Here is a 21386-nt window from a genome sequence, read left to right as displayed (position 1 = left end):
ATGGCTGCCAATCTCTAGGCACCCTTCTTCTTTCTCATTAGCGATATTGGTTCTCATAATGAGACTGATGATGACTATGACCTCGGAATAATTTTATTACGTCAATAATTTTATTTGCCATCAATGGAAATAATACCACAAGGACACGGGGGAGATCAACCTCTGAAGTTTTCTAGGTTATACCAGAGAGAAGGGACGATGTAGACTCCAGAGACAATCACCAAAGACTGTAAATTTGAATATTTCTTTAGGTCTCAAGTTTCAACAGAGTTCTTGTGGCGTAGCAGATGTGTTTCTGTGCATTTCTAGTTGAAATGCCACAATGTTTGTGAGAGGGTCAAGGTTCAGTGTTGAAGAGGAACCTGGCCCCAAGAGGGAGAATTGCCTTTGAATGGAGGTAGCCATGGAAACCCTACTGGAGACAGAAGTAAGCTTTCCAAAATCTCAATTCTTTATGCCTCAGTTTGGTCAGATATAACGTGGGGGTAAAAGAATAGCAGTCTTACAGAGTGGTTGTTAAGGTAGAGGAGCTAATATACATGTAGCTATTAAAGGAATGTCTGTCTGCATGATGATAAATGTTCAAAATTATTGTTCTTTCTATTTGCTATATTATTTTTCAACTTTGAGCCAAGGCCTGCCCATGCCAGGTCCTTAATGTTCCCAAGTACTTCACTCCATGATGATCTACTTTCAAATTAAAGCTTTGGAGCCTCATCTTCATGCAGTCTACCTTTCACTTCTCCTTGTTCTCCAGCAGTCAAGAATAGAACTCAACACGACATGCATGCTTTGTAGAGGAAGTACTTGTCAAACTTTGCTTCCTTAAAATGTGAAGAAGGCCATTAGAAATAGTGCTGTCATGATCTTCTTGTAAATGCCTTTTGGTACATACACGTATGCCAAAAGACATGGTCACGGTGGTGGCAAATATGGCCAAAACTAACCCATGATGATAAAAGCAAGATTAATAATTACATCTGTAGGTGGGTAGCTAATGACTGGGAGGCAGCAGAGGCAAGCTGCTGGGATACTGGAAATCTTTTATATCTTGATTGGGTGGTGGTTACATGTTATGTCCATTTTATAACGATTTGTCATCTGGTACTTAAAATATGTACATTTTACAATTGTCCAACTAAAATAGAAGCGTTCTAAAAGTGTTTGAAGAAGAGATATCTAGAAGTAAGTAAGGATTTTCATGAAACGCATATTATTTAAAATTCACGTTGGATTATTATGGGTCATTGCCATCTGGTTTCAATTCTCAGGAAGGCCCCTAAACCATCACCTCAACTCTTAGGAACAAGGCCGTCTAATTTTTGGCCATGTACTTAGCTCTGTCTCCCTTCATTCTTTTTCCTAGTTAGTTTCATTGACTTTTAAATCATTTCCTGTTATTTACTGAAAGTTTTAACACCCAATTTAAGTCTTTTTTTCCCATCCAAATCTTATTACTATCTTATGCAAATTCAATGTCTTTGTTTTTCCCCAGCTGACAACGGGTGTCCTCTCAGTTCCTTGGGCTCATCTCCTTTTGTCTCGACCTCGGTGACGAAGTTCCTTACTCACATATGGGCCTTGTCATCACCATGAGGGGTTTGGAATAAAAGATTGAGACGACTAAATCTATCACAACCTCCTTCATTTGGGCACTGTCATTGAAAGATTCCCAGTAGAGCAGTTCAGTTCTTTGTCTCATTCACACATCGAAATAGCACGATGGTTCTATTTTCTCAATGGTTACCATGTTTTCATTTCTTGACAATCTTCCTCGTTTAACTTATCATTCACTCTCAGGATAACACCTCATTCCTCCAGGCCGGTTCATCTCCCCTGCATCTTTCTGCCAAACCCCAGTCTTGGATCATTCGAACTGCCTTGTCATCTCCAGGCTTCCACTGGAAACTGCTAGAGAAGATCACAAAGCAATGTAAGTTGGCAATAGTACACAGTCATGATGACCAGCACCAAACAGGCTGCGATTCTGTCCAGGGGTTCTTAGTTTTCCTCATCAACTGTTTCTGCTCTTCTCCTCAGCAGTCATTTCAAAATGTATTTATCTTTCTTGCTTGCAGCCTTTCCTTCCCTCTCAGAGATAATTTAGCTATTTACTGCAATGGAGAAAATTATGGACACCAAATGAGAACCATCCCAACTTTCTGCCACTCGGATAAATATAAGGGTCTCATCACTTGTAATTTTCATATTCTGTTTTGACACAGCTGCAAATGTTTTCTTCCTCCTATTCAATTTGAGTCCTGGACCACATTCTCTCTTCAGCAGCTCTCACTCTGCCTTCTATCTCTTCACTCTTGTAGCCTCAATTCTTACTTCTATACCAGACAGTTCCTATCATGATTTTACAATTGTCTTCCAACTAAAACTTTCCTCTATCCTGCACCTCCCACCGGCTACCACTCCCCTTTTTCTCTTCTTCCTTTCACAGCTAAATATGCTACTATATGTAGCTACCTACATACATGTATTTATATATAAACACATAAGATACATACATAATACATGCATTATATATCTATATCTAACTATTATGTATAATATACATACACACATATATATAATACATAGGTTGTATACCTATACCAATTTTGCATACTTTTTTGTCTTTGCAAAAATGAGCTCATCAAAGTTGCAAATAACTAGGTCACTTAATCGAATAGACACTGCAACCCTTATCATAGACTTAGTTTTTTTGGACTTTCTCTCTGCTAAACTAGAAACTCTGTGAGGGCTGGGGCTAGATCTTTCTTCCTACTCTTGTATCTCCGAACCCTGCATAATAGACCTTCAGTAAATATTTACTGTGTAATTTAATTAATGCTATAAAAAGTCATATAATACTCTTTACCAGAACTTGCATTTAGAAAAACATTAGCCTTTGTAGAAAGCATCTGTTATGTAAGGACAAAGGAAATATTTACTAAAGCTTTCAGAGCCAAGCTCTCTTATTCAACTTTATTTAAGTTCACACGTTTGGCATTTAAAATAAATTGATGAGTTTATATAATGTAATTTCTCTAAATGGATAGGAGAGTAAAACAATGCATTTTATATTAAATCATCCAATATGTTTTGATTCTTCATTTTATAACAGAGACTTTTAATGTTTCTATGTCATCCAGAATTACTATGTGAACTTGTTTTTCTAATTTATATGTATGGGAAAATTTGTTTTTCATAAAAGATAAATATTCTTCAAGAATGAAGAAAGTATCTTAGGTAAGCAGTACTTTTCTGATGGGTTCATAATTTATGATGAGGGGCGCCTGGGTGGCACAGCAGTTAAGTGTCTGCCTTCGGCTCAGGGCGTGATCCCAGCGTTATGGGATTGAGTCCCACATCAGGCTCCTCCACTATGAGCCTGCTTCTTCCTCTCCCACTCCCCCTGCTTGTGTTCCCTCTCTCGCTGGCTGTCTCTGTCTCTGTCAAATAAATAAATAAAATCTTTAAAAAAAATGTAAAAAAAAAATTATGATGAGACTTCACTGTCAACAACGGATCTTAAATGTTTACCCCATTTTGTTATATATGCTACAGCAGACTCAATCTCACATTGGGGGAGGGGACAAAAACCTCATTCTCTGGTTTGCCTTTTTATGGAGGCCAGTATTCTTCTGTTTGTATATGAATGGTTTTTCCATATTTTATCCTTCATAACTGATTACCAGGCCTATCTCCCCATGGCTGACTATGATATTATGTGATACTATATTTTAGCAGCACCGAAGAATCACTGTCCACCAGGTAACAGTCGAGTGATCTATTGTTGATTGTACTCCTGCTTAATACGTACCAAAATCCCTCAGAGAGCAATGATATTGGGGATGGAGTATTTGCTTTTCATCTACTCTAAAGGCGCTCTGTAAGATTCTTGTATTGATCTGAATATATAAATAGTTGTGTATCATTTTGACCCCTAATAGAATTTCTTTTCTTGAATTATAGAATGTTATTTTTAAAAGCTGTATTATATTTTTATGGATTTACTTATTGTAAGAATATGTGACATCAAGTTTCTCAGGACCCTTAGAAGAAAATTCTCCAGTTGTGGTACCAGGAATAAATATAGGATATGTTCTTTGAAATTGGTTTATTTCATTATGTGGACCTTGATTCAATTCTTGATTGTATTAACCTTCATTGTCTAACTGGCAGCTCAGAGGGAGACAGGAAGGTCTGAGTTCTCTTGTTCTAGGTTAATCAGAGGAGAGCTCCTAATCCTTGAGAGAATTCCGTAGATTCAGTGACCCGCGGATTCATACTAATTGCTCTCAGGATACAACAAACTGCTTTTGCTGCTCAGGGGAACCTCAGTATGTGGTGAGGCTAGATGAGTCATGTAATAATAAGTTTTGAATAAGGAGTACTGGGGCGGTCACTAGATGTGTAGCATGGTTTCTGTGGGACCTCTGCTCCATGGTTAGCCTTTCAAGCTATAAAGAAATATAGTTTTTTTGAGTCAGCCTTCTGGCTCAAAAACAGTCTGCCTGTCTTCACTTAAGCATAGATGTCCTCACTTAAGGATAAATGAGAACACACTGCTTATCCTGGAGTCAGTTCTTCTGACCATGTGTATCGGCTTCAAGTCCTCCTGTCCACTTGGAAGCAGACTCTTGGCTCCTGATCATGTAAATCAGTCCTCCTGGCTTCTAACCTGCTGTTTCTCAGTCAGAAATTCCAACCCAGCTGCTCTCCTGATGACTTACCAAAACAGAGCACCTTGGATCAGGAAATGATACTTTTCATTTTAACCAATACTCCTGAAAACCCAACGCACCATAACATTGATAGAACTAAAGATTGCATAGAATAAAAAATAGTGTTAATAAAACTTTAGTTTGTTGCAATTTGACAAACATTCCCCTTGTTGCATAAATGGCTTAAAAGGCATGAGTTATATTTGAACTTATTTATACTGTGAAATTCTTATGATAAGAAAAAACCTACAGCTCTATGAATTTTATAACAACTGTCTCATCCACAGTTAATAAGAAATATTTAACTCTTCAGGAGATTATCTCCATTCTAGACATGGGCATTTTTTTTTCCAAATTGAACAGAAAACAAAAGTAAGAATCAAATATTCCATAATTGACAAGAGTTGATTCCTGACAGATTTTGTAGGAAGTGATCAAATCAGGATAAAGCACTATAACTCTGGAATTTTTCCTTTATCCCATATTTTTTAAATAACTTATTGTTATAGGTAGCCATTTGGAGAAAGTTTCCATTACTTAGAAATAGTGAACTGTCAACTTACGTTGAATTGTAGAAACAGATTAAAATGAAAACGGAAAGTGCCAAGCTTGTTTTAGAGTTAAAAAAAAAATCCTATTGGCCTACGGCCAAAATATTTGCCTCCCAAATGTCATCTTTAGAACAATTTTTTAAACCCTCTGTGATTGCCTATCCCTCCTCTCAACTCCCAGCAGGCTAAAGCAGACTCACATAGTCCCACACAGATGTAGACAGAGAAACTGCTCATTATCAATCAACGAACACAAACAAGTTGAAGACTGCTGTGTTCCCCCTGTTAAAGGTAAAGAGGCTGAAAGCCCCTAAAGAGTTTATTATTCTGGGCCTGAGATCGTCAAAGTCATTTGATTTTGACCTGCACAGTAGCCACAAAGGTTAAATTGAGGTTAAGTTTCCCAAACAAAATGGAAGCAATTAAACAGTTAAATAATGTTGCTTTTTTTTGTTTGTTTTTAATCCAGAGGCCAAAAAAAGTATTAATCAAAATGTAAAATTTTTGTATACTTCTAAGGAATGCAAGGGATACATAAGAACTTGCCCTTTATGCTTGACTATATGTTTTTACACACTTTTTTTTTTCACTAAAAGTAACACAGGAAGAATATCTATATATCCAGCCAGTACTGATAGTAAGATTTCCCTCTTCGCAATAGGATGTCTAAGGACTTTTGAAGTCTATCATTTTCAACTAGGCAGGAAAAAAAAATCAGCTTTGTTGAAATGGGATATTAATATTACTTATATGTTTGTTTGAATATGGTCAGTTAAAAAAAATGTTCACAGAGGCAAACGATCTGAATGTAGCTATTTTCCTTCTCTTGGAATATTATGCGAGCATAGCCTACTTTATTTTTATTTTATACAAATAATTTTCATATTAATTATCTCACCTGACTTCTAAAATAACTTTAAAGGGACATTGACAAATAAAACAAACAAAAATATTACATGACTTGGACAAAATCACATATTTAGTAAAAGTTGGAACCAGGACTCTAGTTCACTACTGATTTCATACATTACATTATGTCAGACCAGGAATCATGTCTCTTTAAATATTGTGGAGTATTCGTTTTTATCTCTAATAAAAAATATGTATTTCTGATGGTATTCTTAAAGAATAACTTTTTAGCACTATGAACAATAGTTGACATACTATTTACTGAAACTTGTGTGTCTGCAAAAATATCTTAACCCACTACCATGGAGAAGGGGAGACCTGGCTGAGTTGATTCTATCTGCATATGTTGGCAAGAAAAAGTTTTAAAAAATTTGGACTGTGACCAATGTAAGTCTTCTTACTAAATTCCTCTTCTAGCTTGATCTTAATGGCTATTCTAAGAACAAATACACCCCTACCTTAAATTAGTCTAAAAGAGTTTTAGGGTGGGGGGGTTAATAAAAGCAGAAGGGTGCATTTGAAGAATGGCCCCTTCAGCGATTCTCTAGAAACTGAACAACCTACAGATACAGTAGCTGGAAGGGAGGGGGCTCCTTTGAGAAAGCAGAGGACTGGCATCCAAAAAGATCTAGAGAAGCACTTTATTCCTCTGAAACAGGGAAGGGAAAACATTGAGTGGCATAAAATATCACACATCACTTGCCAAGTATAGACACACCCAGGTTTCCTGTTCCACATGAGGTTAGAGCTTGGATCACAGATGTCCAGCCAAAGATGGCCTTGCTCTGACCCAGATCATGTCATGAGGGAAGGAACAGTCACTCTGAGGAGCAGTTCTTTTGTTCTTTCAAGCCCTACACTCCCTTATAGTGGGACACTGGGCTATTAAAGGTCTTAAGGAACATTTTATAGTGTCTCCTAGGTAAAGACTGTCCCAACATACACTGTGTCATTAAAACAAAACAAAAGACATCAAAGAGTGGCATTTTTTTTAGGTGATATACTTCAAAAAAACCTTTTAGCACTATAAACTTTACTGACACGCTGTTTATTGAAACGTGTCTGAAAAAAATATGTTAACTCTTACAAGATAACTGGGCTAAAGAAGGCAGTTTTTATCTTTACGCAGCATAAGGAGAGACAGATTCTAGAGGAGCTTAAATGTATATCTGCTGACTCTCCAGAAAAGACAAATGAGTATTCAGTTTATGGTAAAATGGTTGTTTGACCACATGCCACAACCTCTCAGCAAAAGGTTATGCATCTCATCATTCCCTTTTGTTGTGAAGTATTTGCTTGCTGGAGTGTGCAACACATACACTGGAGTGATACAGAAAATAGTTGTACTGTTTAATTTGTCAGAATGGTGTGGTCAAAAATTTGAAGCATTTTTTTATTCTGTATCAATAATTTTCCCTCAGATAAAATATTAACCACTTTTTTAAAGGATAGGCTACAAATTATTTAAAGAGAAAGCAAAGTATTGGAGAGGAAAAAAATGGACAAGAGAAAAAGGGTTACTTGTATCTAGTAAGGGCTAGTTACGCCTGTTGCTTACTGGAAAGGAGACCACAAATTCCAATTTCCATTCTAAAGTGAAGAGGTGGGTAGAATGTATGGTTATTTATTTACTTATGGGATAGTGACAAGAGAATGACTGCTTTATGCCATTCAGTACAAAGCAGAAAGGAGTTCAGTGCATCTCTTTTTATAACCATAAAGAGCCTACCTAGTCAATTTGTGTAGATGGAATCCAGAAGATAAATAACGCCTGAACGATTTTAAAGTAATAATTTAAATTCAACACATACTTTACTTCTAAACACTGAGTAAATCAACATATGTAGTTTTTTAAGTTCTTCCAAGATTGACACTTTCTGCGCAGTGGTATTTTCTTCTAGACAGCTCCCATGTGGTAGTAGCGGTGGTGGTAGATAAGGCAATCATGAGTTTGGTGGCTCGCTGAGTTTATTCGAAGAATGAATGTTGGAGGCAGAACAACTATTTATTCACTATCTTGCAGGAATTTCCCTTAGCATCTTCCTCTGTTAACTGGCCAGTCAAAATATTTGGTATAGATTAGAAATCGTTATCATTCTTTCTTGACTTACCTCTTCCTAACCAGAGGCTGTTGGTTTCGACACTTATTTTGTTTAAAAATTGTATAATTTGTTTCCTAATTACAAATGTTACACACCAGTCTTGAGATAGCTATAAATTCTGTAATCAGAAGGAGAGAAACAGGACTGCTACTTTTTTATATTATTTTTTCATTTTTCTAAAATTTAGAAATTTTCCATTTCTAAAATTCTGAGTACATGCTATATACATTTTTTTCTGTAGTTAAGATATTTAAAAAATTTTTAAAGTCCCCAAAACTTCTCTATGGAACCACCAGAGATTAAAAATAAGAAAGCTAATTAGCTACATAGCTACCATTTAGAATTAATTACTTTAAAAATTTGAGAATGAGTCCTTTTTGGTTTACTTTTTATACATTCTCATAAATTTTTGTTGGTTTGTTTTACTTTCCACAAATTTTTTTCATACAGTGTACAATTTGACATTTTAGGTTTTGTTAAGCATTCATATTTCACCAAATTTTGCCACCCACAGAATTTGTGATATCATTAATTATATTTAAAAACATGATTTATAATATCATTGTATTGCATTGTGTCATTTTATGGTAATTGTAGATCTATTATTTTATTAGTCGATGGCTTCATTGTTTTCATTTTCTGCTGAAAATAGCACTGTGATAAATAATCTTATATAAATAATTTTGATGACTTCCTTAAGACTAATTTTTAAATAAAATACACACTTAACAGCTCTTACACATATATACATATAGAGCTGTTTTCTAAGAAGGTATAATGTCTCTTCTGAGTTGAGTATGCTAGTGCTTAATTTATAACACCCTCCTCTAAAGTGAAAAAAACAAATAGGGTTTGAGATTTTTGTCATTTAGGGGCAAAAAATATTAGCTCACTTTTATTTGCATTTATTTGATTGTTTTTCAGGTTGAACATTAAATATATGTGTGTATTATATGATCCCTCGAGCTTTTTATTTTAGAGAGGGCCTTGTTATAATCAGGGTTTAGTGTTTTTGTTTTTTTATACATATGTATTGGAATTATCAATCTCGTGTTATATTTGGGATAAAACAATATTACTAGTTTGTATTTTATTTTATTTCTGGCATAAATAAGTTTAAGATTTTATGTAGTCAAGTATTTTGTTTGCTTGTTTTTTTTATAATTCTTTTTTTAAGATTTTATGTATTTATTTGATAGAGAGAGAGGCAGCGAGAGAGAGAACACAAGCAGGGGGAGTGGGAGAGGAAGAAGCAGGCTTCCCACTGAGCAGGGAGCCTGATGTGGAGCTCAATCCCAGAACGCTGGAATCATGACCTGAGCTGAAGGCAGACTCTTAACTACTGAGCCACCCAGGCGTCCTTTTTGCTTGTTTGTCTTTTCACCATTTTTCCATTGCCTTTGTACTTGGAAAGTCCTATTAGTTTTCTAGGATTGGAGATATCCATGCCCATAAACTTGGTATCTTAAAATCATAAGAATTTATTCTCTCACAATTCTGGAAGCCAGAAGAACAACATCTGCATCACTGGGTCAAAATCAAGATGAGCAAGCCACTGTCCTTCTAGAGGCTCTAGAGGAAAGAATCCATTCCTTGCCTTTTCCAGTTTTAGAGCTAACTTCCTGGTCCCCTGACCATCTTAACAAGCAGTGGAACATTGTGATATCTCTCTACTTTCACCTTCACATGACCCTCTACCTTCTGAGTGTATGTGTCTTATCTCCTTCTGCCTCTGTCTTGTAAGTTATAGGAAAAATAACTTATCGAACCTGAAATTAACTTGGAGATAGTACATGTTTTAGAACCTTTTTTTTTTAATCAGAATTGTCTTTACCTAGACTCATAATGATAGAAGTAGTGATTATGTATGAATCTCTATTATGCATGGAAGCAACTTTATCAAAGGGTGGCCTCCAAAGATGATTGAAGTCAGTAATGTGGTTCTATCCTTAATTCTAACCCCTCAGATTTAATGCCTCAGATCTCATTATATTCCCCAAAATACGTAAAAAATATTCTAACCACAGTTGTTTTCTTTTATGATCCAATTCTTAAACTATAAAAAGAAATTGCTACCTATAAAATATAATTGGTATTGCATTTTTAGTCAGAAAGATAACCAGATGCTTTAAAAGATGAATTCTTTATACAAGATTGTCAAAACATATTTCCTCAAATACCAGCTCTAATCTTTAAAAAATATCATTTATTACTCATGTTTTTCATTTTTCTTTGATATTAGAGTATAAATTGAACATGCAAGATGGCTACATAAAATGGATCACTTATAAAGTGTTTAGCGGATGCAGTTGCCTATAGACAAAGGATTTATTTACAAAGAATTTTTGCTCCATTTTTTAAGAAATTGAAAACGATTTTTCTGAGAATTAAATTTTTGTTTGAATAGATACCTAATAAACTATTACTATTTTTTGTTGTTTTACCTAAAGAAAATATGGATAGTTGCACAATCATGGAATTTTAAATACTACCCTGAAATTTAAACTATCTTTAAATTGAAAAAAAAATAGTTTTATTTTAGTATTACCATTATAATGTATTTTTCTTGGTCTTCATTCTTAAAGTTCTTGGATTTGAAACATGGCTTTAAATCATTATAGTTTCCACAGGTGCAGTTAAAGAAGAAAGATGTTCATATAATATGCACTTATCCAAATAAGTTTATATATGGAGTAAAATATTTAAAATTCTTTTGGAAAATAGAACCAGCATAGAAAAACTTCACATCTCTATTTTTACTTTAAAAAATTAAGTAAACAATTTAATATTATGTATGAATGATTACCAGTAATCTATTCATAAGCTACAGTTCTCCTTCTTTCTTTAAACAAAGGGATTTGAGGCAGCTGATTGAAATACATAAATATAAATTAAATTGAGAGAGGGATCAAAATATTTAAGTTTGAAGTGGTTAATAATATGTATTTGATTCCACAGTTGTTTGCTTTGAGTAGGATGCTGAACGTGACAATTTAACAAACATGTGAGGTGGAGGTGTTATTACAAGGTCAACCAGTCTAACAATTACAAGACATTAACTGGTATATTAATAAGTACTGATATACATACATAGATTGGCAAATAGATATGTGGTACATAGAAAGATATAGATATCTAGAAACAAACACATTGATGTATATATATATATATATATCAATAACTACAGATATATAAGCCAAAATGGAAAGTATACTTATGCTGTTGTCTAATCCAATTGTATTTTTATCCTAGCACAATTTGTTCTATATTTGTTAATTTTCCCCAGTGTAATATCACTAGTTAAAGAGGAAAATAATGCTTGCTTATCCTTCCCCAGAGTTGAGTTATTCAGTTTATACCTATTAAACTGATGAGAAAACCAAGATGGAATGATAATAATTGACTTGGCTTTTGTCATATAGCCAATTATGGGTGACAGAAAGCTGGAGCCCTAATTTCTTGCCTTTTAGGCAGTTAATAAGTAGTAGCTCAGTTTTAAAACCTGTGTTAGTTGGCCTGAAAACAAGACCATTTAGTCTCTGGTATACTTCTTTTACTTGAACTTGTTGAAATTTCAATTGCCAGAAGGCAGAGAGCCTCTAGGTCTCCTGAACCTAGAGGAATATTTTTAAAGTTAGTTGAAACACATTTGTATATGCAAGTTTTGGCATAAGACCCCAATTTGGCCAGTGTTTATTTTTAGTTAGTATTTCATTTTCTTTAATCACACCATAGACATATAAATAGCATATAAATTGATAATTTAATAATTATGTGTAGTATGTATACTTTCAATTTAGATAATGTAGTTATCTGTAAATTGTTATCCCTTTTCTCAAAAATCAGCTTTCAGATAAACAGTGACCGCTGATATATGGTGAATCATTTCCTTCTCATTCCTTCAAGAAATCTAGTTCACACCATTATCTGTTCTCAATGGCTTAGACCTTTACTGTGTTCATGGTAGATTACCCACTGTCCTCTCTGATGTTCAGTTGAAACTGCCATCAACATCCCTCTGAGGGATTCCCATCTATTATACTCAAAAAATGACCCATGCTCCACAAAATCTGGCTTCCTCATTTCTTCCCATACAACCGTGCTATTTGTCCATCTAGTGACCTGTGACTATTGTCTTCTTTTTATGGATGAGTTTTCTGGTATCATTACAGTCAGCAATGATTCCCACTCTCATATGCGTTGCCATGGAACTTTAAAAAAGCATTCCTAAAGCATGTTTCTATGAATTGACTGTATATGGGTCTGGGTACAATTTAACTATAGCACACCATAGTGACCGAAGGCATAGACTTTGGAGCATGACAATCAAGGGAATAGTGCAAAATTAATAACTACCTGTGTTCCAGGCGAATGCCAAACTCCTTATCTTGGTCAAATTAATGTCAGGAATAGAAAAATTTTAGGAGGGGGGCGCCTGGGTGGCTCAGTTGTTAAGCGTCTGCCTTCGGCTCAGGGTGTGATCCCAGGGTCCTGAGATCGAGCCCCACATCGGGCTCCAAGCTCCACTGGGAGCTTGCTTCTTCCTCTCCCACTCCCCCTGCTTGTGTTCCCTCTCTTGCTAGCTGTCTCTCTCTGTCAAATAAATAAATAAAATCTTAAAAAAAAAAAAAAGAAAAATTTTAGGAGAATGTGGCTATTCATTTGTGGCTAATAGAGTATTGGGAAGATGAGTGTAATGGTGAATGAGAAATGGTTTAAAGAGAAGCTTGAAATGACATCCTGGAGGAAGGACCTGGAATATTGAACCAATATATTGGTTATGTCCTTTCTCTCTTGCAAAGGGAGACTATCATAATCAGAATTTTAGCAACTTAACACTGATGTCTGTATGACTAAAGGAAAAGAGAGTTAGAAGTCTCTCTTAGGAAGGTATTTTGCATTAATGTCCAAAATAGACCAATGTAACTGGGAGTGAGAAGGAAATAGCACCTCATCAAAAACCTTACTTTATTCACCCACTAACAAATATGTGATAGGCACATAATCAATTCAGGTATGGTGACTGGCTATGGGGCACCAAGGAGAGAAAATTCAAGAATGGAGTTGTAAATCCAAGCAAAGGGGAGGATAGTGATGCATTTAAAACCAAAGGCATGGGAGAATACAAATTTGGAAAAGGAGATTAATGAATTCTCATCTACTCCTATGGAGTTTGAGATAACTTCAGATTTATTTTATGGAGTAAACAGCAGGCTGCTAAGTGTGTAACTTTGATGTTTAGATAATAACTTGAGAATCACTCAGTAAGGGTGATATTTGAAATTGTGGGAGGGAAGTAGAATAGTGAAGAATAAGTAGGCCAAAATAAATGCACTCTGATCATGGGACCTAGAAAATGTCTGTACTTAGGGGACAAGGAGAATAAGCTGGTGAAAGGGCTTATGATGCAGTGATATGTAAGTAACCTGGCTTAAAGTAGCCATGCTGTTAGGGTGACCAGCTGGCTCAGTTGGAAGAGTATGTGACTCTTGATCTCATGGCTGTGAGTTTGAACCCCATGTTGGGTTTAGAGATTAGTTAAAAATAAATCTTTAGGGACACCCAAGTGGCTTAGTTGGTTAAGCACTTGACTCTTGATTTCAGCTCAGATCATGATTTCAGGGTTGTGAGATCAAGCCCTGCATCAGGCTCCACTCTGGGCAAGGGGCCTGCTTAAGATTCTGTCTCTCCTTCTCCCTCTGCCCCTCCCTATTCCCTCCCTGCTCTCTAAAAAAGAAATAAATAAATAAAATCTTTTTAAAAAATAAGAAAAAATTACTAAAGTAGCCATGATGTTAATAAAGGTAGCATACTCAGCCTTGTCAGACTCCTTTGGGAGCTGTCCAAGAATAAAGTATCCATGGGTTTGGTGGTTAAGTTCTTTAGTAATTGAGCTCTACAAGAAACCTCTTAGTAGAATAGTTGGAGTCAGAAAATTAAATTACATTTTGTTTAAAAACAAAAGGGACATGAGGAATTAAAAGTTATATCTAACTAGTTTCCTCAAAATTAATGTAGTTTAATTGTGTTTTTTTATTACAAGAATATATAGTTATACAGGAATTTTAAGTTATACTGAAAAGTATAAAGAAGTAAATTCATATAGGAAAAAAGTATCGGAAAAAAGTATCAACATGTAAAATTTCAACAAAAGAATCATCAATTGTTTGCAAACATTTTCCCAAACTTGTATGTAGAGACTCATATACAACACAAGAAACACATATGTATGATTACATGTAATATCAGCTGTATACACATATATATAATTGTATGTAATATTCCAGTTCATAATATTTCATGTCACTCAGTAATATCATAACACTCTTGCAATATTAATAAATATAAAATGTATTTCATGGCTGCATACTATTCCATTATAGCTATATAAAATAATTTAATAAATTCACTATATACAAATAAAAACAAGTATTGGTGCACTTGTGTGATAATTGTCTTTGGATAAATACCAATGATGTTTTAGTGAATATACACTTTTAAATCATTTTCATACATATTACCAAATGCCCCTCCAAAATGTTTCCATCAAGTTGCACTCTAAGCAAGTTGAAGTGAAGGTTTTCCCATATACCAAATATAGACTAACAGGACAGCAAAACAATGTTACGAGATTAACTGATATTAACTAGTATTTGTTTATAATAGATACAATTACCCCAGTTACTTGACCCTCTTCAGCAATGCTCAGCACTTAGGAACAAAAATGCAAAAGATTATCCTAGATTTGAAAATTGAAATGGCACACATGGCAGGTAGAAGTTCAGAGTGAGTAAGAAACACATCTACAGGTATGGGAAATTAATGATGAAACTGCCAGCTATCTAATCTAAAAGAGGTAAGAGCTCAGTGAGAGCTGAGTGTGAGCTGGAGGAGACATAGCTCCTAAGAACAGGAGATGTTTGTATAGAGATACATATGTGTATAATAAAAGCAGAGGTCTTTGGAATAGAGGAATATGAGGGCATGGTTAAAAGGCATATTAACTTGAGTGTTAAGAACCAGGAGAAGAATATGAGGGCATGGTTAAAAGGCATATTAACTTGAGTGTTAAGAACCAGGAGAAGGGTAATCAAAGAATGTTGTGATCCAACTAGGAATAAGTCAATGGAGAAAAGAAAAGAGCCAATGAAGTTGGAGAGAAAGACAAATAAATGGGAAGAAGACATTACAATTGAACAGCATGAGCATCAAAAGTGGAACAAGTATCGATAAATAACAGGGCAATGGTTTCAATACAGAAAGGAGTGAGGAAAACACAGGCATCTCTTTATTCATTCATGGCTGTGAGTGTGGGGGAGGATCTCAGGATAGGTAGCTTTATCAAGTTTAGGTCAGGTTTTGGTTGAAGTGAGGAAATGGAGACAGTATTCTAGAAAAAGTTTAGATAGTAGGATTTTTTAAAATTTGCTAAGTGTCTAGGATTTAGCCAGAAGCAAATCTAATTTAGAAGAGTCCAGAGAATGAGAACACTGTAGTTCGATTGCCACCATGACCCCCGCCCAAAATCAATGTATTTACTTTTTGTCTCGCGTTTTATTGATCTCTTATGCTGCATTATGGTTGAGGTCACCATTAAAAGAAACAAATGAGCTAGCAAGACCCATAACTTTGGTTCTATAATACTTTATAAAAATGAGACTTTTCTTTTTGATTCACAGCATCTAATAGAGTCACATGATACCCATGATATTTTACATTTATTATTAGTTACATATATCTTATGCTTTTGAACAGACACTAAAGGCTAAGTTCCTACCAAGTCCCTGAGACTCACTAAATTCACTGTTGTGTCTGCATGGCAGAATTTGGCAGACAAAATATCAGGTCACTTAGAAAATACAGCAAAAGTATTATTCCTAAAATATTTAACTTCTTGGGATTCAGGGGTGGATCAATTGGTTAAGCATCCACTATTGGCTCAGGTCATGATCTCAAGGTCCTGGGATCACGCCCCTGCATTGGGCTCCCTGCCCAGTGGGGAGTCTTCTTCTCCTTCTGCCCCTCACCCCACTCGTGCTCCCTCTCTCTCTCTCAAATAAATAAAATCTTTTAAAAAATATTTAACTTCTTGGGGCGCCTGGGTGGCACAGCAGTTGAGCGTCTGCCTTTGGCTCAGGGTGTGATCCCGGCATTATGGGATCAAGCCCCACATCAGGCTCCTCAGATGGGAGCCTGCTTCTTCCTCTCCCACTCCCCCTGCTTGTGTTCCCTCTCTCGCTGGCTGTCTCTCTCTCTCTGTCAAATAAATAAATAAAATCTTTTAAAAAATATTTAACTTCTTGACTCAGTATAATGTAAGTAATTCTGAAAGAAAATAGAAAAATCTACTTTGCTTATGATAGGCGTTTAGAGAATGAGAGCATTATGCTGTTACTGAATGTATCATTGTGGTCTTGAAGTCTTCTCAAGGACTTTAGATGTGTTAGGCTCACTGTTTTCTTATCTAAATATAAATATCCCCATTAACGTAAATCATATTTGTTGACAAAAAAAGGCAGTTTTCATTTTCTGTCATAATCAGTGATTGCACACTTCCGAATTTGTCTCTGAAATTTTACCACACAGAATAACCCGTAGTAGCTAGTCTATACACATTTAATCCTTACAACAACCTTATAAAGTAAATACTGTCTTCCTTGTTTTTGTTTTTTAATGAGGAAAAATAAAAACAGAGAGGTTGCAAATAAGTAGCAAAAATGTCACACCCATTACAGATGTAGGTTTGAGTTTTCAAACATGTTTAAGAGCATTTCTGCTTGGCTGGAGTATTCACCAGAAGCATAATTTTTACCCAAGAGAATCAATGTGTGCAAGAAAAGTTTTGTTCTTTACCAATAAATGTATTCACACTAAACAGAATAAAATAAACTGAAGAAAATATCGTATGTTTGAGAAACTCCATGTTAACCTGACTTTTCTCTTTGGTCAGACCAAGCTGTTATCTCAACAGATGGGAAAGCCCACAAAGTTATTGAAATAACTTGAAAAAGGAGAACAACTCCAAGAGCAGTTCTACCTTAATTGCTTGTCATTTTCCTGTCTAAAACAATATTCTTCATTTAATTAATTCTTGGTTACTTAGTACATACCGAGAAAGGACTTGATAAATATCAAAAGCCACAGAAGCTATTCTAAGGAAAGAGTTGACCCTTGGCTCAGACTCCTGGAAATAATCTGAGGTGTGCTGAGCTGGGAAAGCACCTAGAACAGCAGAGACGATTAGATGTCTGTGTTTGTATAAAGCATTCTTTTGCATTTAAACAGGACTTGGAGGCATTTCAAGGAAATAAATGAAAATACAAACAAGTGAGTTTGTAAGAAAATTAGAAGAAACTGGGAGGAAAACTTGTCTCAGACAAGTTCTGGGAGCTTGAATACAGTGTTACCCTAGATGCTGGGGTTCACATGAAGAAAAGAACACATCAAAGAAGTAAATGAAGAAAGGGTTAGCATTGCCCTGACTGACAAAGGAATGGTTGTTGGGCACAAGCTTGCCACCTCTGGTGTTCACGTCTTCTGTATCTTTGCTGATTGGTGTGTGTGTGTGTGTCTGAATCAACAATGTGTCACGGAGCGATGGGTGCAGATCTGTTATTCTGGACATGGACTTTTACATTTCTCATTGGAAAAGTGGGTATTTTCGCTTTCAAATACTTTGAAACTACACTTCTTAGTTGCAGGTGAGTTTTAAAATATTCCATCTATTGAACTGAATATTTTGTCATATTCATATTTGGTGAGCCTCTTTATTTAAGTGGCGCTTTTGATTTTTTTTTATTTTGTCAGATACTAATCAAGGCATATCAGCTTTCTCTTAATTTAGTATTTAATTTAATGTTCATCTTATATATGTATACGTACATACACGTGTATATATATAGTTATATATAGATATAGATATTTTTGCATCCTTTTCATTTCAACACTCTTCTTTCTCCTTTCCTCTATTACTGTTTTTCTTCCGTTCTAAGAACCAAGGCTAAGAATTTCACTATATTCCCTGTAGGAGACTATTGTCCTACCCAACTTAGCCTCTGCTAAAGCCAAGATAAATCTCCTTCCCCTACACGGAGAGTCAAGTAAAATATATGTTCCTGCCTTAGCAAGGATAGGCTGATGTCCCCAGGGTGTTATTTTATCGCACAGAATTCAAACTTCCCAGTCTTTTCTGGCCTTAGAGGTTTCTCATTTTTCCCAAGACTTTATTTGTTTGTTTGTTTGTTTGTTTGTTTATTGTAGCTCTGCCACATTGGAAGCATTCCTATAGATATCTGGTATGCCATGTTAATTAGCATTTAAATAGTGTAATAAAGCTCTCCTTAAAAATTAAATGGGGAAGATAAAATCTCATCCTATTTAGAGTTTTAGGTTGCTGTTATCATCTTGTTTATTATTTCTCCTCCCAGATAAGTTCTCATCTAAGAGTTTCTCTTCCCTCTGCGTATCCTCCGTTTAATGGTGACTCACTGTCTCTGTCTATCAAACCTTATGGATTCTTATCCCTAGCCTACATTATATACTGTTATGAGATTGCCATCTATTTCCCTCTCTTTCCTATATTCATACTCTGTAGGTAGATGTATAAGTTATTGGCTGTTTACTATAATACAGGCACTGTGCTTGGTTGGAACTGAGGTAGTAAGGTAACTAAGATACATTTCCTGTAGTCAAGGCCAAAGTATATTTTGGGAAATAATATGTGAAAATGAACCATTCCAGTACAGTGAGAAATATGCAAATAAGTACATGAATGCACCAAGTTTGGTATGATTCAGTGTGTTTGTGAAACTCAGAAAGGCCTAAGAGAAGAAGTATCAGGTGAAGAGATTTTTAAAGCATGATTGGGGCTTCTCAGTCAGAACCAGAGCACCAAAGCAATCGGCCATGATGATTAGATTATGCATATATACTTCACTGAGATATGCTAAGATTTTGGATAAATTGTAAATACATTTTGAAATAACTGGGACAGACAGCTAACAGAGATGTTAGAAGATAAAATTAGAAATACCAACAAAAGCCAGATTATTAAAAGCCTTTTTTAGAACAGTAAGGAAAGAGAAAGCATTGAAAGATTTTATGTAAGATAATAATGTTAATAGTTTTCTTTTAAATTAGTTAACTGTATAATCAAGATGACAAGTTTTGAGATCATTGTAAAAGTGTATTCAGGAGCAGTTGAGGGACACCTGGGTGGCACAGTCAGTTAAGTGTCCAACTCTTGGTTTGGCAAGAAAGAACTGAGCTTGGTGTCAGCTCAGTTCATGATCTCATGATCATGAGATCGAGCCCTGTGTTGGGCTCCATGCTCAGTGTGGAGTCTTCTTGAGATTCTATCTCTCCCTCAGCCCCACTTGTGCATGTTTTCTCTCTCTTTTTCTCTCAAGTAAATAAATAAATCATTTAAAAAGAGAGAGAGAGAGAGAGAGAGAGAGAAGTTAAGACACCAAACCAAGACAATGACAGTAGGGATAGGAGAAGAACTAGATAAGACAGAGAGTAAAATCAGAAGAACATGGTGATTGATTCAGTAAAAATACTGGGAGAGGCAAGAGCTAAGATAAGTGAAAGGACGTGATTGACTTTGGCACTTCAAGATTATTACGTAAATTGGAGAAAAGTATAAATGAAAGAGAAGAGCTTTATTTGGGATAATAATGATTTTAAATCTGCCCCTGTTGAAGTTGAGCTCCATTGAGAATGTGGATGTGGATGTGTCTCCAAAGCAGATATAAATATGAGTTTTGCAGTTTGGAAGAGAGTTATTGGTCAGAGATACTGAGTTGGAAAATATCAGATTATACGTAATAGTTGAAGCTATGATAATGGGGTAAAATATCATTTTCAAAAATGGTTAGACTGAAAAGAGAAGAGGCCCGGGGTAAAACTTTGATAAAGGGTGAGGATGCAAAGAGGTGATCTAGTCAACAAAGCTGATGGGGGAGGAAAGGGCAGGTCATAGACCTGTGAAGTAAGAGTTCAGTGAGAGCTTTAGGATGGAAAGTAAAGGAGGGGAAATTTCAAGTAGGAATTTCAATTGATCAAGAGTGTCAGGGATAAAGAAGTTGTGGTACATATAGACCGTGAAATATTAATCAGCCATGAAAAAGAATGAAATCTTGCCATTTGTGACAACATGGATGGACCTAGAAGGTATGCTAAGTGAAGTAAGTGAGACAGAGAAAGAAAAGTGTCATGTGATTTCATTTACATGTGGAATCTAAACAAAATAAAACAAAACAAATGAAATGAACAAACAGATTATTAAATACAAAGAACAAACTGGTGGTTTCCAGAGGGGAGGAGGGCTGGGTGAAAGAGGTGAAGGGGATTAAGAGGTACAAATATCCAGTTATAAAATAAATAAATAAGTCACAGACAATTACTCAGTTCTCTATAGAACTGAGTAATGAGTGAGGATAAGTTGGAGATACTCCCAATTGCCTCCTCTTCTGAGAAAGTTGGCTATAAGGAGAAATGGAGAATGGTTCATACCAAGAGGGGAATGTGGAAAATGGGAAAGTTGTTCTTTACTGCCTTTGTTTTTCTTTTTCTTCTCATAAGATCAGAAAACTGAGCATATTTGTTTACTAGAAAGAAAAGAACCAAAGAAAGGTGAGAGAGAGGAGACATAACAGAGAAAGGAGTTGATGTAGTTCATTTTTTGGGTATACTTTAGGGACTAGAGACCAAGAGTTTTATGTTGCAAAACTCAAGGTAAAATTTTATTATTTTGACTTAGTGCTATAGGAAACCTTTAATGAAATACTATCATTGATATAACCCTAGAAATATAGGACTTGAAGACATTAAAAAATTATGAGGCCACAAGTCTCCATTATGATAGTCAGCAGAAAGCAAGAAATATTTTAAAGAGAATACATCTGGGAAATAAAATTCTGCTGATTGATATACTGTAATTAATCGGCAACCCAAGATTAACTTGTATTGATAAGGAAACTGGAAGAAAAAATGGTATGTTTATGAGAGTCTAGTAACTGCTATTTCACTAACTCTATGTACAAAAGGAAAACTACTCATAGGGAGTATTTTGATGAGTTCTGTTTGTGATTTTAGTAATATTA

The 21386-nt window shown here is 35.4% G+C and overlaps 1 protein-coding gene across 3 annotated transcripts in view; it reads left to right on the top strand.

The window, feature by feature from the left end:
• The window catches only part of SEMA3A (semaphorin 3A), a 455650-nt gene that overhangs the window by 195005 nt on the left and 239259 nt on the right, over positions 1-21386 (top strand). The window contains exon 1 of one of the 3 annotated variants that reach the window (XM_034667180.1): positions 1848-1933. The exons of the other annotated variants lie outside the window; for them this stretch is intronic. The gene's annotated coding sequence lies outside the window, so the exon portion shown is untranslated. Of the gene's footprint in view, positions 1-1847; positions 1934-21386 lie in introns of those variants that run through there. 3 annotated transcript variants of the gene reach the window in all.

Source organism: Ailuropoda melanoleuca, chromosome 1 (assembly GCF_002007445.2).
Source record: "Ailuropoda melanoleuca isolate Jingjing chromosome 1, ASM200744v2, whole genome shotgun sequence".
Classification (NCBI taxonomy): domain Eukaryota; kingdom Metazoa; phylum Chordata; class Mammalia; order Carnivora; family Ursidae; genus Ailuropoda; species Ailuropoda melanoleuca.
The sequence above is the reverse complement of the archived record's forward strand: the minus strand, read 5'-3'. Positions and strand labels throughout refer to the sequence as shown.